Below are 20,087 nucleotides of genomic sequence, written 5' to 3' on the forward strand. Positions count from 1 at the left end.
CTGCTTTTAGGCCTTCAGCAAGGCCTGCAGGCTGCGGGTTTTCCAGCCTGGAGCTCCCCAGCTCCTCTGGCCTTTCCCCAGCCTTGCTCCACTCTAGGTACCCTGGTGAGCTCCCAAGCAGCCAGGCCCATCTCTCTCCACAGCTAGAGAGAGACTGCTCCTGGCTCACAGCCTTTTATAAGGCCAGCTGTGGCCTGACTGTGGCGTGGCCCCAGCTGTGGCTGCCTTCCCCATCAGCCTAGCCTTTAGCTCCCCCGGGGCAGCCCTGTCCCTGTCCAAAGGAATTCTAGTTGCTAGTTTATTGTACTCATGTTCAGCTGCTTTAATGACACAACAATGGAAGGCTTGGTGTTTACACTACTAAGCTACGTATGAAATAATCTCTGAACATGCGGTAATTCTGGAACCTAGGTACGACAGTGATGGGCACCCAAAGCTAAATGGAGACTGCCTTGGCAGGGACAACTGCAAAGAGACTTGCCCATCTAGATCTAAACCAAGGTGGCATTCTCTGAGCTACTCTGCCAATAAGAAGAATACACGGTTTGCCATACTGGATCAGAACATGGATCGGATCAAGTGGCCAATATTTAATGCTTCAGAAGAAAACTAAACCCCTCTACAATGCACGGAGGAGTTATGCAATGCTTTAAATAGCATAAAGACATCATTCTCATCTGACTGCTGGCAGAAATCTTACCCCTTGAAGCCTCAGTATTTGCAGCCTGTTTCTTTTATCTTGCATAGTTACAAATGTATTAATACTGCAAATGAGTGAAGAAACCCTAGAGCCTGCCACAAGCCCCTAGGGCACATATTAGATCTCATCAGCTCTGAAACTGACACTCTATAAGGTTCCTAATATTAAGGAGCTAAGTATATCAGTATCACTGATGAAAGAGCCTCAGGTAGTGCAATGTACAAACACTTCTGCTTCCTGTGTTTTCCCTGGAGATGGTGTTTATCAGGGTTTTTTTTTATTTATATCCCTCCTTTTTGATACAATTCTATGAAAAGTATGTTGACAACATCCCTTTAAGTCAGCCCCCGATATTAATTTTAGTCTAGACTTTGCAGTTTAATTGCCCTTTTGGTTCTGTAATTCAGTTACTAATAAAAACCTCATAAATAAAGTGGGATAGGATCAACCACAACACAACCCCTGAGGTCCTCGCTCCATCCTTAATCCAGGAAAATTCTCACTAATTTTTGCAAGTTCTGAGTAAGAACTGAGACAGGTTTTCCCTGGATTTTCAGGACAGACCAGTAGCTGTCTCATCTTCTTCTCTCACCATTTCAGATATTAGCTATAGTTTCAATATCCTTTGCTAGTGGAGGAATGAATACGCATGCCACATGGGCCTGATTCTCCTCTCGTATTAATGTAATGCCACGGACTGCAGTGGAATTACTCCTCATTTACACTGGTGTGAGTGAAATTGGAATCAGTCCTTTAAATCAATGCTTTCCCTGATTTAGCTGCTTCCCTAAACTCATATCCCTTTGTAATCAGCACCCTTCCTGCTTTCCTTTATACATTCAAAGAAAGAAAAAGATCCAAAAATTAAACATAGGACAGAATGCCGAGCCTGCGTTCTGTTTCACAGCTTCTTCATACTTAACTTCCATGGTCGTGGCTAATGATCAGAAATCTTGAAAAAACAAAACAAAAAACAATCAGTTCTACTCACACCAGCCATTACTTAATCTCCACAAACTGATGTCCATCCCTGGAATCTTGTAGCCCTAACAACAACAGGACAGCAAGTTACAGAGGGGAATTCTAACAAACACCCATCAGAAAGTGCTTTTGGTCTTTGCCTCTTTTCCTCTCTTTTTTTTTTTTTTTTTTGTGGTTTAAAGAACAAAAATGACAGTGCTTTCCCACTGAGAAAATAATCTCTCCCCACTCCCGGCCCTGACTGTTTTTGCTGGTAAATACGAGAAGATGTTTTTAGAATGGGAGGTCACTCTCTGGCTGCTACAGCTGCACTTGTGGCAGCCAAGTTATTCTATGATGGAAAAATCCAACAGAATGGAGTCGACATAACACCTTGAGTGCCACAAGTGGTACAGGACAGATGGGAAAGCCACGGTGACTACAGGCCACCTCTGATCTAAGCATGCATCCCACTTTGCATGAGATGCCATTGAAAATGCCACTCTCCTCCGCCTCTGGAAAAATCAGCCCTTTATAAAAACAGCTCATAACTAACCTCTTCTATGCAACTGCAGCCATGCACTGCCTTCGAGCTAGAGCATTTCTAGAGTGCCTCTCACTTGCAGCCTTGGGCTCCTTTTAGGTCTCGCAAGGTCAGAGGTGCTCATCACTCACTATGGTGCCATAGCATAGTGGAGGGGGGAGGGGACATTTAGTTTGTATGGCCTATTCCGTCCATCACCTTTCTGATCAGCCTGCTTGGAAGGCTGCTCATTTGTGCTGGCAGGATACTGCTACTTTGCCTTTCTCTAATGCTGTCCATCAAAGGACCTCAAAACTCCTTACAGACTATCAAATGGCTATAGCCTCAGAACACACCTGCATATCATTTCCCCCCTTCTGCAGGTGGGGAAACCGAGGCCCAGAGAGGCAATATCTCTGGTCCAGAATCACGCAAGTAGCCTGGCAGAGCTGGGAACAAAGCCCAGGTCTCCTTTAATGCCTACTCGCAGCATCAGCAGCTGCACAGTAGGACTGAACAGAGACTACAAACTCCTTTCCCAAAGGCCAACAAATGCTATGACCTTTAGTCACTCATATGGATATAGGCTGAATTCAAACCGATGATGTACAGGTTGGAAGGCTTTGTAGCCCATTCCTTCCTCCTGAGAGATCCAGGCTTCCATGTTCTCTGCGTGAAATTTACCCCTTATTTAAAAGGCTAGTACCAAGACTTCACCGCTACTTAAGTTGCTGTTATGCCCATTAAGGGAGTTGAGCAGAGTTCTACTGGGCTGAAGTTGATTCAAGTGGGTGCACAGGCCTTGTGCTGTGAATTTTACCCTATGTATTTCAGGGCACATGTAAAGAGCACAGGACGGCATGTACGAGCAGGGTGCATGTTAAAATCAAAGGGCTGATTGTTGTAGGATATGGTTCAATAATGGTAGGAGGCAAGGTGCAACAACTTCCCTGGAAGGATCAGCTTACAGCACCATTTAGGAGAAAGTACCCCATAATATAACTTCATAGAACATCTCTGTGCAGGTAATTTCCATGCGCTGTAATGTATCATGTTCCATGGGTAATTCACATTATATACGAGCCAAACACTTTCCATTCCCAGACGTCAAACCATGTTTCTAATTTATGGAGGTGGGGGGTTATTTCATAACCAATAAAATGACAGCATCAATCTATCTTTTTTCAGAAAGAGATGCCGTAAGTTTAGCTGTGCCCCATCTCTCCTGAGTAGCCTGCTTAACGTAACACAAACTTTCCTTCTGCTTCTCTTTGTAATGTATGTTATATTTCTGTCACCTTGCCCTACACATCCCCTTTCCGCATCATCCTCGGGATAAAAACAATCTTTAAAAGGCCATCTCCAAAACCGCAGAATGGCTGGTATGGAGTACAAATAAAGTTTGTGCCTTCTAACGGGGAACTTCCTGCCTCTTTTAAAAGGCTTTAACTAATTAGCAACAGCTTGAAACCAAAATCTGTGACACTTGCTGCACTCTGAATCTTGGCAAGAGGGGTCACTTCTGGAGGTTTATTGTAAATTTCTCTTGGAGACAATTTGTAGTTTTGATCTGTGATAGGGTTGGACCTTTGAGGGTGCCAGGGAGAAATGTGTTGCTACGATACTGGAAACTTCCATTATTTTTTAAAAACATCCTATAGCTTTGCCACTGGATATAGAAAGTGAAAAAGGAATCATACAAACATAGAAATTGCCACACTATATCAAACCAGTGGTTCAGTATCCCATCTCCAACATTAGTCAGTACTGGTTGCTTCAGGAGAACTGATTAGGCAATTAAGGGATAATCTGCCATGGGAAAGTTTCCTCCTGACCCCACCATAGTTGGAATCAGAGAATAGCAGGGTTGGAAGGGGCCACAGGAGGTCATCTAGTCCAACCCCCTGCTCACTGCAGGACCAATCCCCAATTTTTGCCCTGATCCCAAATGGCCCCTCAATGATTGAACTCACAACCCTAGGTTTAGCAGGCCAATGCTCAAACCACTGAGCTATCCCTCCCCTTTGCCCTTAGAGGCTTGCTTAAGACTTGAAGCATGAGGGGTATTATTGCACCCTCCCCCAATGAAAAATTCTGATGAAAAAAAATTGTTAAAATTTTTCAGGGTTTTGTTAAAAAATCAAAACCCTGAAAACTAATTTTTTGCAGTTTTCAGCAACTGAAAACATTCTAGTTCTTCAGTGAACATCTGGAAAATGGATGGGGGGGCAGTTTTGTCAAAAAAACACTTTCCATCATTTTTTGGTGACCATTTCTACTTATGATATTCCTTCCACAATTCATGGGTTTTAAAAAACAAATAATTATAATTAAATTAATTAATTATTTGTATTGTTGTAGCACCTAGGTGCTGTAGTCATGGACCAGGACCATATTGTGCTAGGCGCTGTACAAACAGAGAAGAAAAATTTGGTCCGTGCTCCAAAGAGCTTACGTTCTAAGTATAAGACAAGAGATAAAGGATGGAGACAGACAGACAGATGGGAGATCACAAGGAAACTATGAGACAATTCTGGTCATCATGATAGCAGTAGTCACTAACTGTCTGACTGTTGTCAAGTGTTTTGTAGACATCCCAGCACAGGAGAGTTTTAAGGAAGGATTTGCATGTTTATGGGGAGAAAGCACACAGGGGCGTCTTTGAAAATTTACCAATGGGTGATAACTTTGGATATTCTTGCTAGCCATAAGTGTCTAATATCTTTTTGATAACAGCACTTGAGGATGTTCCTCTTTACTCTGGGATGATTTTAAAATGCTAAACTCTGGCAGTGGTTCTATTAACGCAGAAATGTGTGAGCTTGGACGACCGGGATCCGCAAAAAATAGGTGTGGCTGATATTAATTTATTTTCTGTTATGGTTCTTCATTCGTCATCAGGTAAATTTGGCTTCGACAGCACCAACTTCCTAAAATCCAGCTAAGGTGACTACTAAAATGAGCAGCCAATCCCAGTAACATCTTCCATCACGTGCACTGGACATAAATTGTTAGCTGTTTTTTCGTTGTTTTAAATCCCGGCGGGGTGGTTTGGGGGTGGGAGAGAAAGACCATTCAATAATATGAGCATTGGTCCACACTGACTAATGCAACTGGGTGTTGGAACTGAATCCAAACCTAGAAGTTTTTTTGTTTCATCCCTGCCAAGTTGGGTTAGTAAAATGGTTGAACAAACCCCACTGAGACCTCAGGGAGCAAAACATAATTTTCATCCTCTATCATAAATTCTTGCTTAGTGAAAAGTCTTCAAAGAGCACACTTCTCGAGTAGAGCCATGCACACACACAAAAGCAGGCATATTTGAACCACACTGATAGCTGTGATGGCTAGCACTACGCCTAATATGGCCAGATTTTATTAAACATCTGTGTCTAGCTTTCTTTTAGAAACTTTTCTCCCCATTAGGTCTACATGGGTTAGAAAGCAGATGATTGCTCAGTAGAACAAGAAATACTGTTTAAGGCATATGAGATCCCATGGTAAGAATGTTTTAACTCCTATGACAGAACAGTTTAATAGCAATTGAGTCAGAAAACTTATATTGCTTTTCAGTATGTTATATTTTTGCTCAACTTTGATCCAGGTTGATTATTATGCAAAATATTATTTTTGTTGTTAAGCATCTCAGAAAAATTATCACGAATATTCCGTGATCTTATGGGAAAGCTGTAAATTCTGCACCTTACAACTAAAAAAGGCATTACCTATTACTTGTGTTACCATAGCACCTTGGAGCCCTAGACATGGACCCTATTACACTAGGGGCTGTACAGACACAGGACAAAAAGACAGCCCTGCCCCCAAGTGCTGCCCCTAATTTGTAAGATGAGGGAGCATTGCCTAACATTAGAGCATCAGATGGCCCAGCCACTGACTCACCGGGTAGCCTTGCAAAGTGACTGGGCAGGGCCTTGTCAAGTGGAGATAACTCCACCTCTCTCAGTAACATTGCGAAGCTTAATTCATTAGATGCTTTTTGAGAGGCGTGAGATGAAATACCTTGAACATGTCAGACAACAGTATTATTCTTATATGCAACAGCAAACAATGACTTATTGTTCACTGTTACGGGGATTCAGGGCATATTTATTGTTATAACTATGAACGTAATAATAGTCTGCCGTACATAGCACCTGCTAGCCAAGGGTTTTGAAGCCCCTTTTCACATACTGGGGTGAAAGTCACCCCAAAGCACCAGTTCAGTCCCGTGGAAGCTCCCAGCATAGAGCTGAAATTGAGCTTGGGCCTTGTGAATGAATCGCACCCACGAGTGAATTAAGCCGCACAGCCCACCACTGAAGTGTCTGTCTCAGGCCCTTAGCTGGTCCCCGTTACTGTAGTAGCTGAGCACTCAGGTTCTTTAATGCCGTGACCCTCACAACACCCTTGTGAGGGAGAAAAGTGCTCCTATCCCCATTGTACAGATGAGGAACTGAGGCAGAGAGAGACTAAAACCCAGATCCTCAAAAGGTATATAGGCTTCGAGTTCCCACTCATTTCCAGGTCATGCCGGAAGCCTGTGGTGTAACAGGCATTTGACTCTGGATTTCCCAGAGCCCAGGCTAATGCCCTAGGCCCAGCTGGTAGGTCCGTATCACTACAGATGGGAAAACCAAGGCCCAGAGAGGGGAATGATTTTATTGTGGCGGAACTGGGAGGGGAACCGGGGATTCCTCCCGGCCCGTCCTGTGTCACCTATCCAGAGACACTCCTGGCTCACGGGAAGTCAGTAGGAAGTGGGAGCGGAAATAAGCAGCACTCAGGGAAGAGAGGCTTTGGACCAGGAGTGCTCCTCGGGCTCATCAATACTCAGTTTAACCCAGGCCACAGAAGGGCTCAAGACAAGGCTGGGATCAGAGCAAGAGTAGAAACAGCGCGAGGAATCCCAGCGCTTACAGCCTCCAAATCCACCCTCGAAAGATCAGCAATGTCCTCTGCACGTTCCGTTCAGCTCCCCCCACCCCGGCCCAGCTTTCCTCCCTTGGGATCCCCCACAGAAACGAGGTGAGTTCAGACACAGCTCACGACAGACAGTAAAGAAAAACGGCTTTGCAAAAACAAAACACCTAAGGCTTTCCTGTCTGTGTCTGGAAAACACACCTTCGCAAATACACCCAGGCTGTGTTACACACGAGCCCATTAACCACTGCTGTCTCTGTAGACGGCCCGTTCCCTGCCAGACACCTATAAATATCCGTGTCTGCTTGCGGGGACATGAGGGGCCCACAATTTGCAACGGAGATGGGCCTGAACCAAAGCCCCCAGACCTGGGGGAAGTTTGAATCCTGATTCCAGTTCTGCTGCTCAGGCCCAGCCCCGTTATTAGCTATTTGGCTGGATATTGGGTCCCAACCATGCAAGTAAATAACTCCCTTAGTGCCCCCCACCACACACACTTACTTCTCCAGCCTACCTGCGGTTCCTCCTTCTTCCCTTGTCTCTCAGAGGTCGTCTCTCCCCCAACCTGGGAAGGGGGGTTCTCCACAGGAATCCTTTCCCGCTCCCCAGCTCACTCCCTGAAAATGAGGCGCACACTTTGCCCCCTCTCCTGAATGGCTTTTAGTTCAGATCAAAGGCGCAGGGAGCTGCCACCAGTAATTTATTACCCCGGCAAAAGTTTTTAATCAACACATGTTCGCTGCAAAGGTTAACACCAGTCGGAGTCCAGGCCGGAGTGAAATCCCCGCCGCAGGGGAAGGCAGACTCACCAGAAATCCAGCCTGGAATTTACCCGTGAGGGTGGAAAGTGTTAGTTTAATAAAGTCTTCATTAATATCCAACAGGCAGAGCAGGCCCAAGGGCAGCAAATCCACCTGGGACATGGAGGAGAAAACTTGAACTGTAGCCCAGGGCCTCCTTGCATCCACTGGTTACACATCGGCTAGGAGCGGTTGGTTTCTCGCATTGGAAAGACCCATTTGAAGTCCACCCCAGGTATCTGTGGGATGCCAGTCACTAGCACCCCATACAACATTCAGGAAGCAATAGTTATCCTTTCCCATCTGTGCTCTCCCTGGACCCTCTGCATGTTCTAAATATAATTTAGCACCTCACCGAACTCTCCTGTGCCAGGTTAGTTTGTAGTAGGCTTCTGCAAGCTCCTTTGGAATAAGGATGACAAAGAAAAGCAGAACTCCTTTTAAAATAGTGCCTTAGTGGCATATTTTCCCAAGAACAAAGAGCTACGCTGTACTCTCTCTTTGAATGACTTTTGTGTGTGTGGAAGATTAAGGGAAACAACAAAACAAGAGCATGGGGGAAAAAAACCACCATTAACAGAGAGTGCGCGCTGTGTGTTCCCCTCTGTAACATGCTGCGTGAAGCTCTGCTTCACAAAATGGCAGCTGTCCCTGCAGAGAGCGAATTCCTGGAAATGCAGGGGGGTGGGGTAGGCTACAGGCATAGGTGGCAGATGACTCCTTCATTTGGGGAGGCTGTATGCACCTGGACCATGGCCCCACCCAAGGCCCTCCCCGGCTCAGCATCTTCCCCACGAAGCCCCGCCCATGCTTCACTCCCAGCTCCACTCGCCCCCTCTTTGAGCTCCCCACCGCCTGCCGCTTGCACCTGTTTGCCTCTTCCCCTGCCCACCCTGCTGGCTGGCTGTTCACCGCTCACCTGTGCCTCTTCACCCCCTCCCGTGAGGCCCCCACGCAGGCAAAGCAGGGATGGGGAGAGGCGGAGCCTCGGGGGAAGAGGATGAGCGGGAGCGGGCTCTCGGGGTGGAGCGTGGGCGGGGCCATGGCCGGGACACGCACCCTTTCGGCGGCGGCGCACTCCAAAGGCAGTGGGCTGGCTGTTTGGGGAGGCTTAGCCTCCCCGGCCTCTTACAGGAGACAAAATCCCAATCGCTACAGAGTAAGTTCGACAAGATTCACCTAATGAATTTTTGACAGAGTTGTGGCCTGAGGTTCTGGTTTCCATGCCAAACTCAAGGGGATTGGAACCAAAGGAAAGTTTCACATGAACATCCATGCATGCATCGACTGGACTGCCCCTCTTCCCCATACAACGCTCTTGTGACGAGACACTGCCAAGTTTTACATGGCTCGTCTCACTACATCCCTACTAGGTCTTCTTCTGGGCCAGTGGAGTCTTCCAAATTTTGACAAAATGACTAATTTTGAAACAAAAACAACAAAATAAAAAACAGGGAAGGTTTTTGACGAAATGTTCACAAAACTATTTCTCCATTTTATTACCCAGCTATAGAGATGGTTAAAAATTTTCAAAAGAAAGAAAGAAAATAATTTAGAAGTTCGCATAATTTCCTCCTCCATCTCTAACTGCTGTTGGAGTCTGGGGCTGAGGAAGCAGTTTGGGAGAGCAGGAAAGGCAGAACCGTACTGAACTGGAGTTTGCAATTGCTAAGGATACAGCCTACAAACAGAATTCGCCTGAGCAAATTGTTCTCCTGACATGATCCAAGTTCTCCTGACATGATCCAATTTGCCGCTACTGGAGGGATCTTAATACCTAAGGGCCTGTAGGTATTAGGAAAGGACCAAGAAAAGAAGTGCAGGTGAGAGAAGTGAGGGAGGCAGGAGTACCATTGTAATTCCCAATGGTGTTCGGTACCTGTGTACGAGGAAGCCATCCCTGCTGTCCTACCTGACCAAGTGCCTCCTGAGATTAGCGTCTTCCAGCTTGGTTCCTCTCCAGGTCTTTTCCCCTCAACTGGTTGAAAATTTACTCAGAGAAGATGCTGTGGAATAGGCCCCATTACTCAATCCATCTGAATCACCGCATGGCATTTCAGCACCTCGCCTTTGAGGGCTTTCCTGGGGAACATTGCCTTCCTCACATTCACTGCTCCCCCTGGAAGTCTGGTGATGGGAGAGGGAAGAGGAGAAGACAGAGCACAAGGCAGCGAGCAACTTGATTCACAGATCTTGGTGAATACCTGACAGCCAGAGGAAACTGTCAGGAAACACACATGTGAAGAATTACCTGGGGTGGAACGGCAGGGAAACAGCATCAAGGTGTTTTTGTGCTGTACTGAGAAGGTACTTAACTGGGTGAGTGTAGCCCTAATTAAAGGATTTGGGGAACAAGGTGGCTGAGATTAGGGTTAGGATACAGAGCATCTCCCCTCCAAGTCACTGCTTTAACTGCAGTCAGAGGTGTTGAGGATAAGCTGTGACCATGTATTTATTATTCAGAGGCACATGTGAAAGGAGAAGGTGACCTGTCCATCCACTTCCTACTGGTTGGGTAACACATGACCAAAGTCACCACTCCAGTTGGTGGTCTCCAGTGATGAGATCATGCACAGAATGAACATGGAAAACAAATTACCCTTGGTTTCCCAGGCAGGTTGAGGGGCAATGGTGGGGAAGCATGGACTTAAGACAATGGAGGGAGAATTCTGGAAGGAGCCGTTTTCCCACAGCGCTAGTACTGAAGCATGGTGCTAGGCATCCCCAGCTTTAAGATGAGAAGATAATCCAAGGTCTGACCACCGATAGACAGTGAAGATCCCAGGGCACCTTTCACAAGACATGGGATGCCAATCCTACTGTCCTGGCCAAATGCCAGCACAGCTGAATCATTTTCTTTCTCCCTACATCCAGCCAGTAACTGCAATTGGATGAGTTAGTCAACAACTTCTGACCAAAACTGCACTGTTAGTGGGTAAGAGTGCGTATCTTGTTCCACTTCAAGGGCAGCTGCCATTCAACTTCTCTTGGATGGAAGATACTACCGGTGTTTATGAAAGAGTTAATGTTTCCAGCCACTCCCTGCCCTCCAATATGCTGTCTCCAGCACTGGCCAGAGTATAAGAGGAAAGTGGAAAACACCCATACTGCATCTAATTGTGAATGATTAAGTCTAGAATAGAGGCATATTTCTTCCTGACCCAGCCAGGGAATCAATTTATGCCCTGAAGCATGAAGATTGGAGAAAGAATCATAGAAATGTAGGGTTGAATAGCACCTTGAGAAGTCATCATGTCCAGACCCCTGTTCTGAGGCAGGACCAAGCAAACATAGACCATCCCTGACCAGTGTTTGTTCAACCTGTTCTTAAAAACCTCCAGTGTGGCGGATTCCACGACCTTCCTTGGAAGCCTATTCCAGAGCTTAACTACACTTACACATAGAAAGGTTTCCTAATATCTAACCTAAATCTTGCTTGCCACAGATTAAGCCCATTACTTCTTGTTCTTCCTTCAGTGGACACGGAGAACAATTGAGCACCATTCTCTTTAAAACATCCAATAACATATCTAAAGATAGTTATCAGGTCCGCTCAGTCCTCTTTGCTCAAGACTAAACATGCCCACTTTTTTTTAACGTTTCTTTAGAGGTCAGGTTTTCTAAACCTATCGTCATTTTTTGTTGCTCTCATCTGGACTCTTTCCAATTTGTCCACATCTTTCCTAAAGACCTGGACACAGGACTCCAGCTGAGGCCTCACCAGTGCCAAGTAAAGCAGGACAATTATCTCCCATGTCTTATGCATGACACTCCTGCGAACGCGTCCCAGAATGAGATTAGCCTTTTTCGCAACTGCATCACATTGTTGATTCGTATTCAATTTGTGATCCCCTCTAATCCTCCGAGCCTTTGCAATGATACTACTGCATCACCAATTATTCCTCCTTTTGTAGCTACGTGTTTTGTGATGGTAACCATACTTTTCTCATTGGTAAATGTGCCTCTCATTCAGACAGCAGACAGGTCTAGAGAGCTCAATAAGGAAATGCCTTCAAAACAGAACCATACACCCCCCACCCCAACGCTGAACATTGGGGAAGAGCTCAATTTGGGGCATGTCATCAAGATCTTTTTTTTGCAACCCCCAACCCAACTCCTGCCTGTCTCTCCAGAAGGCTCAGGACTGCAGCAGTTGGCAAGGCAGTGCGGGCTGCAGATTAGGTGCATTGGTAGAGCTGTGGGGGAGAGGCAGACAGGTGGAACAGCTGGGCGAGGGCTGCATGTCAGGATAGAGGTGCAATAGGATTACACCAGTGTTGTTTAAGCAGCCTGAAACTCCCCTATCTTCCAGGTAAGCTAGCAGGCTGTGCCAAACAGCCACTTCCTCAGTAGGGTAATAATAGACTAGAAAGACTTCTCTAAATGAATAAACCAGAGGGTATCACTAAACTGCGCTCTGCTGAATGGAGGGCATCAAGGTGAGGAAAGAGAATTTTGCAGGATCAAGAAAGATTCCCTGAATTCTGTACAGCAGAGGTATAAACTTCCTGTCAGCCCCACATGTATCAGATTCATTGGTACTCTCGGCATTGGTAACAGAACATGCAGATCCCAATTGCGGAGAAAACCCAGATCTTCCAGCAGAGACAGTGTGTTCTCCCCAAGATCCTGGCATGGTGCACAAGCTTGTAAATGTCACATTCATTTCCCCAGCCTGGTGCATGCACATTGGGTGTAGGGAGGAAGCACAGGGAATAATTTCTCTCTGGGATGAGTCAGTGGAGAACAGAGAGAAGCATTCACAATGAATCATTCATCCATTAACTTTGCCTTTTTCTGCTCGTGAGCAGATCACAGGTTTATTTGTCATTTGGAAGTAACTGAATTTATTTTTCAGTCCACTTTGTGGATTGACTGCAAAGAGTGCTCCATGGGTGATCAGTGTTCTGGCCCATTGCAACTGGTCAGAGAAACCACATGGTGTTTCCATTTCCCGGTTGGATAAGTGGGCCAGCCCTTCTAGTGCCATTAGTTACTGTCCTGGAGTTAAGAATCTGGTTTAGGCGAATACTCAAAACTGCCCAACTCTGAAATTCGCCTTCTGCAAATATGCAGGCTGGTAACACACAATCACGCATGGAAGTGATAGGGGCAAGTGTCAGTGTCTTGTGTCTCACCTTCATGACAGCGAGAAGGGTGTGTCCCTCACAAAACCTGAGCTAATCTCCAAGGACAGTTTCTGTCTATATTTGGACAGCATTAAAAACCAGACATGGGGCTCAATTCTCTGCTGATGCAAATGGGTGAAAGTCCACTGCTATCAATGGACCAGAACCCATGCACACCAGCAAGGAATGTGGCCTCTGTTGGCAGAGTTTGACCTATGTGGTGCCTAGCAGTGGGAGGGGATGCTGGACGTGTCTGACAGCAGAAGGGGAAAAAATACAATTAAAAAAAAAAAACGAGGGAAAATGTCAGACAGCCGGTGATCCTGCTGCCAGGCCAGGCATTTGGGATATGGGGTCTGAAGTGCACATGTCCCTGCCTGTTACAATCCCAATTTCATGCTGCTAAATGGAGCTGACATGGACACAGCCGGCAGGAAGTATCAGGTGATGGCTTCATGCGTGCAGCGAAGAGATAAGATGGGTTGTGCTGGAAAACATAAATCGGAGTAAGCTGTGAAATTCCAGGCTGGGCTCAACTGTTGGCATGGGTCTGGCTGAGGTCTGGAGAGAGGCACACCCGATCATAGACACTAGAGGGCGCTGTTGCCTGCAGTTTGTGGAGGGTTTAAAGCACAAGAGAGCATGTGTGGGGGGGCGGGGGGGGTTAAATTACATTTTTCCCCCTTTCGCTCATTGGTTGCTACATTTACTTTTCAGATGCTGCTGTGAAACCACCAAGAGCCCAAAGCTCAAGGTGAGGACTCACCAGACGGGTAGCTACCTAGCCATTAGGCTTTGACCCCGGCAATCCGTCTCATTTCACCGTAATACACCCTGTCAGATTCAATTTAGAAAAAAATAATTAACCCTTTGAAGGGTCTCACAGGTCTGACCATGTCACCCTCTCAATGGCCTTAAGCTGGGGTTATGCTCTGAACCCTATGTGAAATGACATTGGGAGGGGTCAGAGCTACAGCTACCAGGGTTTCCAGCTCACCCTGATGTCCGGGTTCTATCTGCCTCTTAGATCATCTCCAGCAATTCTAACTTTGCTGGATTCTTCTTCACTTTACATCTTTAAATAAAAACGAGAGGTCTCGTCATACGTATGTTCTAGCTCAGCCACAAGCTATGGGCTCGATGCTGGATTTGGTGGGTAAGGGTCTCTGGCAGGAAGTCAGACTAGATGATCATAACTGTTCCTTCCGGCCTTAAATCTGGTCTCTGCTGAGCTTTTTGTGTGCAGAACAGAATCTCGCTAACCCTCCCTTACCTCTGTGGGTTTAACAGGCCCCGACAAGTGTTTGTATCATAAAGAAGTCAGAAGATCCAACTCAGAGATGCACAGGGAGCCGGTATGCAGAGTAAGAAGGGGCCTATTTTTACACGGTCACTTTTAACACGGGGGAAATCCACCCGAGGCAGCACAACACAGTATGTGCATTTTGCAGCCTCAGCGGTTCTGACACTAAACCAGGCAGGTGGTCGGGATGGGGGTCCCCTTACTCCATACTCTGTTTCTTGATGGGATCCCTCGGAGAAACAAGGTGGCATTCTGATCTTAGTTATACCACTGTTAACCTCGAATTCCTCCAGATTTACACTAGCTTGGCTGAAATCTGAATCTAGCTCACAGGAAACAGCATTAGAAACAGGGGAGTTGGCTTTGCTTAGGCACAGGGAGGCTGGATTGTGGAAAACCAGGGGGAACAATCCCACAAATTACACCAAAATCACTTCATCTGCCACTGAAATGCAGCCCCCTCTGAGGTGCAACGTGGCAGCTGTTTAATAGTGCACAGCGACATTACACAAGGGTTTGGGACTGGAAATGACAAACACTGATTTATGCATCTGAAAGGGCAGGGGAACTTACAGAGGCAGAATGTAAATACCCATATTGGAATTTGGCCAGGACCCTAGGGCACACACTCCAGTCTCTTGCTAACACTGCCACGAGACTTATAACCATGAGGTGGTCAGGATTTTGGTTTTACATCAGACCTATTTGTCGAGGAAAAGATTAAAGACCTTTCAAACTCTTGTGCTTGTGAAATCCCAGTAGCTACAGCTCTGTTGACGAGAGTCAAATCAGTTCCAGACTGAGACCTGACATTAATGGATGCCATTTTTTAAAGGAAAGAGTTTCCTTTGCATACCTGGAATGGTGGTTTCCCTGACAGAGTTGTGGGTGCTCAGTACAACAATGTAAGCAGGGAATGGAGAGAGGCTGCATTTGAGCGCTCACACATATTCCCGAGTAACCTTGCTCATGCATTTCAGACCTATCTTCTATTAACATGGGCAACCAGTGGTGGGTTGGGTCTTTTTTTTCCCAAATGCATCTTTTTTTTTTTAAAAAAAACACTGATATTTGATAGGTGGAATCCACCATACAACCCAGCCACTGTCAGGAGATCCTATCTCTCAGGATCTAAGGCCAAGAACAAACTTTCTTGCAACCTGAAATTAAGGCATCATTGGACTGATGGAATGACTTAGCAGAAAAGAAAACAAATGCACTCAGCAAAACATTTTCCTTCAGGGACAGAGTTTATAACAAACTAGAAAGGGAAGGAAGCATGGGCAGAAGAGAAACAGAAAATTCCCCTTAGTAAGGGGCTTTACCCCTCTGCTCTGGCCCTAGGTGCGAAGTCTGATCGGAAAGGTGTTTTCTCCCTAGTAGCCAATTTCAGACCTGAGCCAAAGCCCACCAAAGTCAGCTGGAAGGGGAAGGGGAAGCAGAGCTAAGATTAACCCCTCATTCCCCACAGCCCCCTCCCCCTGTTGCAATCATCCAACTCTATCTTCTCCAATGAACAGATACTCTCTGTAGGAGACTTATTTGCACTCTTCTGGTCAAGACGTGATGTTAGCATTGTAATAAACTAAGGCAAACACTGGACAGAATTTCTATTGTGTTGATCCATTCCTTTAAAAAAAATTTTTGCATGATTATTCGTGGAACTGAGAGATGGAAAAGTCCCATTAGATCAGCCCATCTCCCAGCCAAAGCAGGGTTGATTCCTAATGTCTCTTTCCTAGTGTTTTGTCCAGTCTATTTTTATAAAAGCCCCTAGCGACCAGGCTTATTGAATCATAGGAATGAGAGACAGAAAAGACCTATTGATCATGCTGTCTGTCTCCTGGACAGTGCAGAGCTGCTCTCTGTAGCCTGGTTTATAGTGTTTTAGCTTTGCCCGTCTCTTCTCTTCTGAGCCCCTTCCACGAGCTGATTGATCTGACTCTCAGGTTGCATCATGTCATACTGGAAAGCAGAACTGTCTAGCACTGGCCTAGAGTCACTGAAACCTAGCTAGAGAGAGAGAGAGTCCATGCTGCTCCTCAACCCGCTTTGTCCCAGGGAAGAAAACAGAGCGTTTCAGGGAAGGGGAGAAATGGATGGAGCACGTCACTGAAAAATAAAGTGAAATGCTTTGCAAAGAAATAGAAAGCGGTGCCGAATCCCAATTCAGATACAGCCGTGGGTGCAGAGAGGAGTCCTGGATCGGAATCCGCTCTCCAAATTGACCCCTTTGGGGACGTTGGGCTCCATGTTGAGAGCTGAGCTCTGGGATGTGGGTTCCCCCCCCCCCCCCCGCATACTAACACGCTGCTGGCTGTGACACGCGTCTCATTAGCTGTGTGATGGATTTGTGATTTTGAAATAAAATAAAACGAGGGTTTTTTTAATAGTTCACCCAGCTCTGTGATTGTCCTCCTCCCACTCAGTTGGTGGGTGTGGCCTGGCTTTACGGAGTTAAGAGCTTAAAACATGTTCCTCCGTCTCTGAGGAAAGGGGCAGGTGGTCCTTGGATGAGGAGTAATGAGTGAGCCCAACACACTGTCTCCTGCTGCATGGGGGCCCCCCTGCATTAAGATCTGTCTGTGTTCCCACAGAGTCCCGTGGTGTTCATTTACCCTGCAGCCGCGCCATTGGCCTCGGTTAACCAGGATCTGCTGAAGCTGGAGCCGAGCTTGGAGGAGAGTCATCCCAGAGTGCGTGAGCCCGCTGAATTGAAGTGAGGCCTAGATACTCCAGCCGGGGCTCAGATGGCCTGGCTTTGCTGTGCCCATGAGATACTGTTCAGCAGGCGCTCTAGAAGCTGCTCTCTTGACTCTTAGCATCTGAGCAAGACGGGCCAGTAAGGGTGGGGCCTTGAGAGCATCTGCCGGGTGTGCGGATGCTGCAGAATTCAGGTCACTGTCGTGGCAGAAGGCTGGCCAATGGTCCTTTTGCATGTGCCATTAAACACTGTCACACACAAACGGCACCTACATACACACCCCGCACAAGTGCCCCCAGACACACACATGCGTCACGAATGTGGGGGCGCACAAACTCATGCCCACTCCCGGACGTGCACCCACTCTCGCCAGTGTGCGCACACCAAAACACCACCATTTGCTCGCACAAATTCGTGCTCCGCCACGTGCACAGAGCCACACCACCAACCCAAGCCCACCAAGGTTTCTCTCTCTCTGCTGACCCACAAAGTTCACCCTCCGTTGGTACCCGTTCAGAAGAGCTGGAACCATCTCCCAGCCAGTTTGCTATCAGCCTGGTGCATAAGGCCCCAGTTGCTGGGAGTCTGTGTTTATACAACCCCAAACCGCCCCAAGCCGAGCAGCTGACGCACAAATTAACCGCAAGGTCCATCCCAGCCAGCCTTTCCCCCAGTTCCTCCCCCCTTCCCCTATCTTTTCCGGTGCTTGGTTTTCAATTCAGCCCTGGCCTTATCTGCCTCCAGTAATCAAAGATAATTGGTTGCTCCCCAGTGGACTGATCTAATAGCAGGCCGAATAAAGTTATTTTGAACAGTTGTCCATGAGTTCATCTCCTGGAAAGCCTCAGCCCCAGCTGCTGCTATGCTTTTTATTAAAAAAAAAAGCCCCCAAATTATTAAACTTCTACTGCAGATTAACAGGGCTAAGCACGTTCCCCACAAGTGTCAGGTGCCCGGTCAGCCTTATAAACCTCTCTTTGTGTGCAGCCTTCTCGTCCCTTTCTCTCAGAACTGGCACTGCACACGGAGATTTGGCACTTCCCTGTTGCCAGCCAGAAGAAGGGATCCTGGCACGGCCCGAGTGCTTCTGCTCTCTGCTACCCCGGGCCCTGGCTCGCAGTCAGCGGCAGAAGGTTTATCATGCAAATGGCCCCCGAGGCCTCTGGCCAAGTCCATTTGTTAATGGTCAAACTATGGCAAGCTGCTCAGGGTGGCCGGGGGAGTGGGGGAGGGAACTAAACTGGGATGTTGGCTGGTTTTGATTTTTTTTTTTAAACCACCCTTCATTTGAGCAAGTGTGTTTGGGGGGGTGCAAAGGCGTGAGCGTGCCTGGGAGCACGTGTGCAACAGGAGGGGGTGAGAGAAAGGGACTGGGTCGGCTTGTGGGAGTACGCGTGTATGTCAGAGGGCACGGAGAGAGACACAGAGCATCACACGCGCAGGGGGGAGGTGCGGGGGGAGCTGGGCTGACGAACGCGAGCGCGTGTGTTCTGACACCATGGCTCTGGCGGCCTGCTAACGTAATCTGTCCTATGGCAGCAAACAGCCACCTGGCCTCCAGCTAGCACAGCCCCAAGATCCCATTAAAACCAGTGGCCATTGCACCTGCTTCTCTGAGGGCTGAATTCAGCCCTGGGCATCTCTCTAAGACTGAGCCCCCTGTCCTGTTGCAGCCAGGGCTAGGGAATCGGTGGGCATCCCCTACCTATGCACAAGCTGAGAGCCTGTGAGAAGAGGGAGGGGGAGATTTTCCCATGACTCCCAAAGCATCACTTAAGAGCAAACAAACACTGATTATTTCCTTGTGGGTGGTTTGTTTGGGCATGATTGCAGCGTTCCCACCATCAGGGGAAGGAAAACACCACACACCACACAGAGGGTCCTAATGAAAGGTATCCCTTTGCCCAAACCACTAATACTTCTTCAGATCGTTCTGCCCCTTCCATTCCCACGGCTGCAGGAGATGCCCAAGGTAGATTCATAGGGAAGCTTACATGTCACATGTCCTTGGTCTATGGTAAACCACAGAATTCCCGCCCCCCCTCTCCCCCCCCGCCTGCCACTGCAGACGGCGAATCAGGCTTAGCCTTCAGTTCATGTGGGATTCCTTGTTTTTAAAGCAGCCTGGCTTCTAAGCTAATCCCCGGGAGAAGCGGGCTCTGCAGTGTCACACCACGTTTGTGGCAAACGGGCTGCAGATGGAGAGTGGCATTTGTGTCTGCAAACACCAGAGTTTAGACTCAGCGAAGGTCAAGACGGAACAGCCCTGTAGGCTCATCCAGCCCATCCTTCTGCCCGTGCAGGATGTTCCCTCATAGTCCTTCACTCCAGTCCTCTCTTAAAATGCCCCCAAGCAACGGAGCTTCCATCACTTCCTATTGCCTCCTCTAGTAGAGCTCACTCGCAGGAAGCTTACCTTGGGTATTTAGGACAGGGGCATAGGTAGGCAGGGTCCTGGGTATGCTGCAGCACTGTGGGCCCAGGTTCTGCATCAAGTGCCTCTCAACTTTATGGCTGACCCTACAGTGTCTTACTTGATTCTGGCCACGTGCAATAGCTCTCCTACGTCCTAGGTGTGTGTGATGTGTGCAGAAGGCTACGAATGTGCATATGTGAGTGCACGAATGTAAAAATAAAGGCTATCACCAGGACTCGGAAAAAATAGGGTAAGCACTCGGACATATGGAACAGCACTTGCTGAGCTGAAACAATTAGAGAGAGGCTACGGACAATAGAGAATATTGTCACACAGAACTCTCCTTGTCTAATCAATTCCATAACAACAGAATCGTTCTCTCTCTCTGACTCACTCTAGCTTCCTGCTAGTGTAACAAAGGCATTTTAAAAAGTAGCCCAAGGATTTCACAGCAATACACCGGAATGGCTGACAGTTAGAAAAATGGAACATATGAAGAATAAGCTAAAAAGGCAGAACTCCGTCAAGAGATACTATTAATACTCTGAGCTGAACAAATACAAAGTGTGTTAGTCATCGAATTTTGCCACTATCTGGTAGGTAAATTGTTCAGCCAATATTTTTTTTGCCCC

The 20,087-nt window shown here is 47.2% G+C and overlaps 1 protein-coding gene across 2 annotated transcripts in view; it reads right to left on the reverse strand.

Moving 5' to 3' along the window:
* The window catches only part of GNG13 (G protein subunit gamma 13), a 106,994-nt gene extending 99,318 nt beyond the window's left edge, over positions 1-7,676 (reverse strand). For both annotated transcript variants that reach the window (XM_073361752.1, XM_073361751.1), the window contains exon 1: positions 7,605-7,676. The gene's annotated coding sequence lies outside the window, so the exon portion shown is untranslated. The remainder of the gene's footprint in view (positions 1-7,604) is intronic.
* Positions 7,677-20,087: the final 12,411 nt, after the last annotated feature.

Source organism: Lepidochelys kempii, chromosome 10, assembly GCF_965140265.1.
Source record: "Lepidochelys kempii isolate rLepKem1 chromosome 10, rLepKem1.hap2, whole genome shotgun sequence".
Classification (NCBI taxonomy): Eukaryota; Metazoa; Chordata; order Testudines; family Cheloniidae; genus Lepidochelys; species Lepidochelys kempii.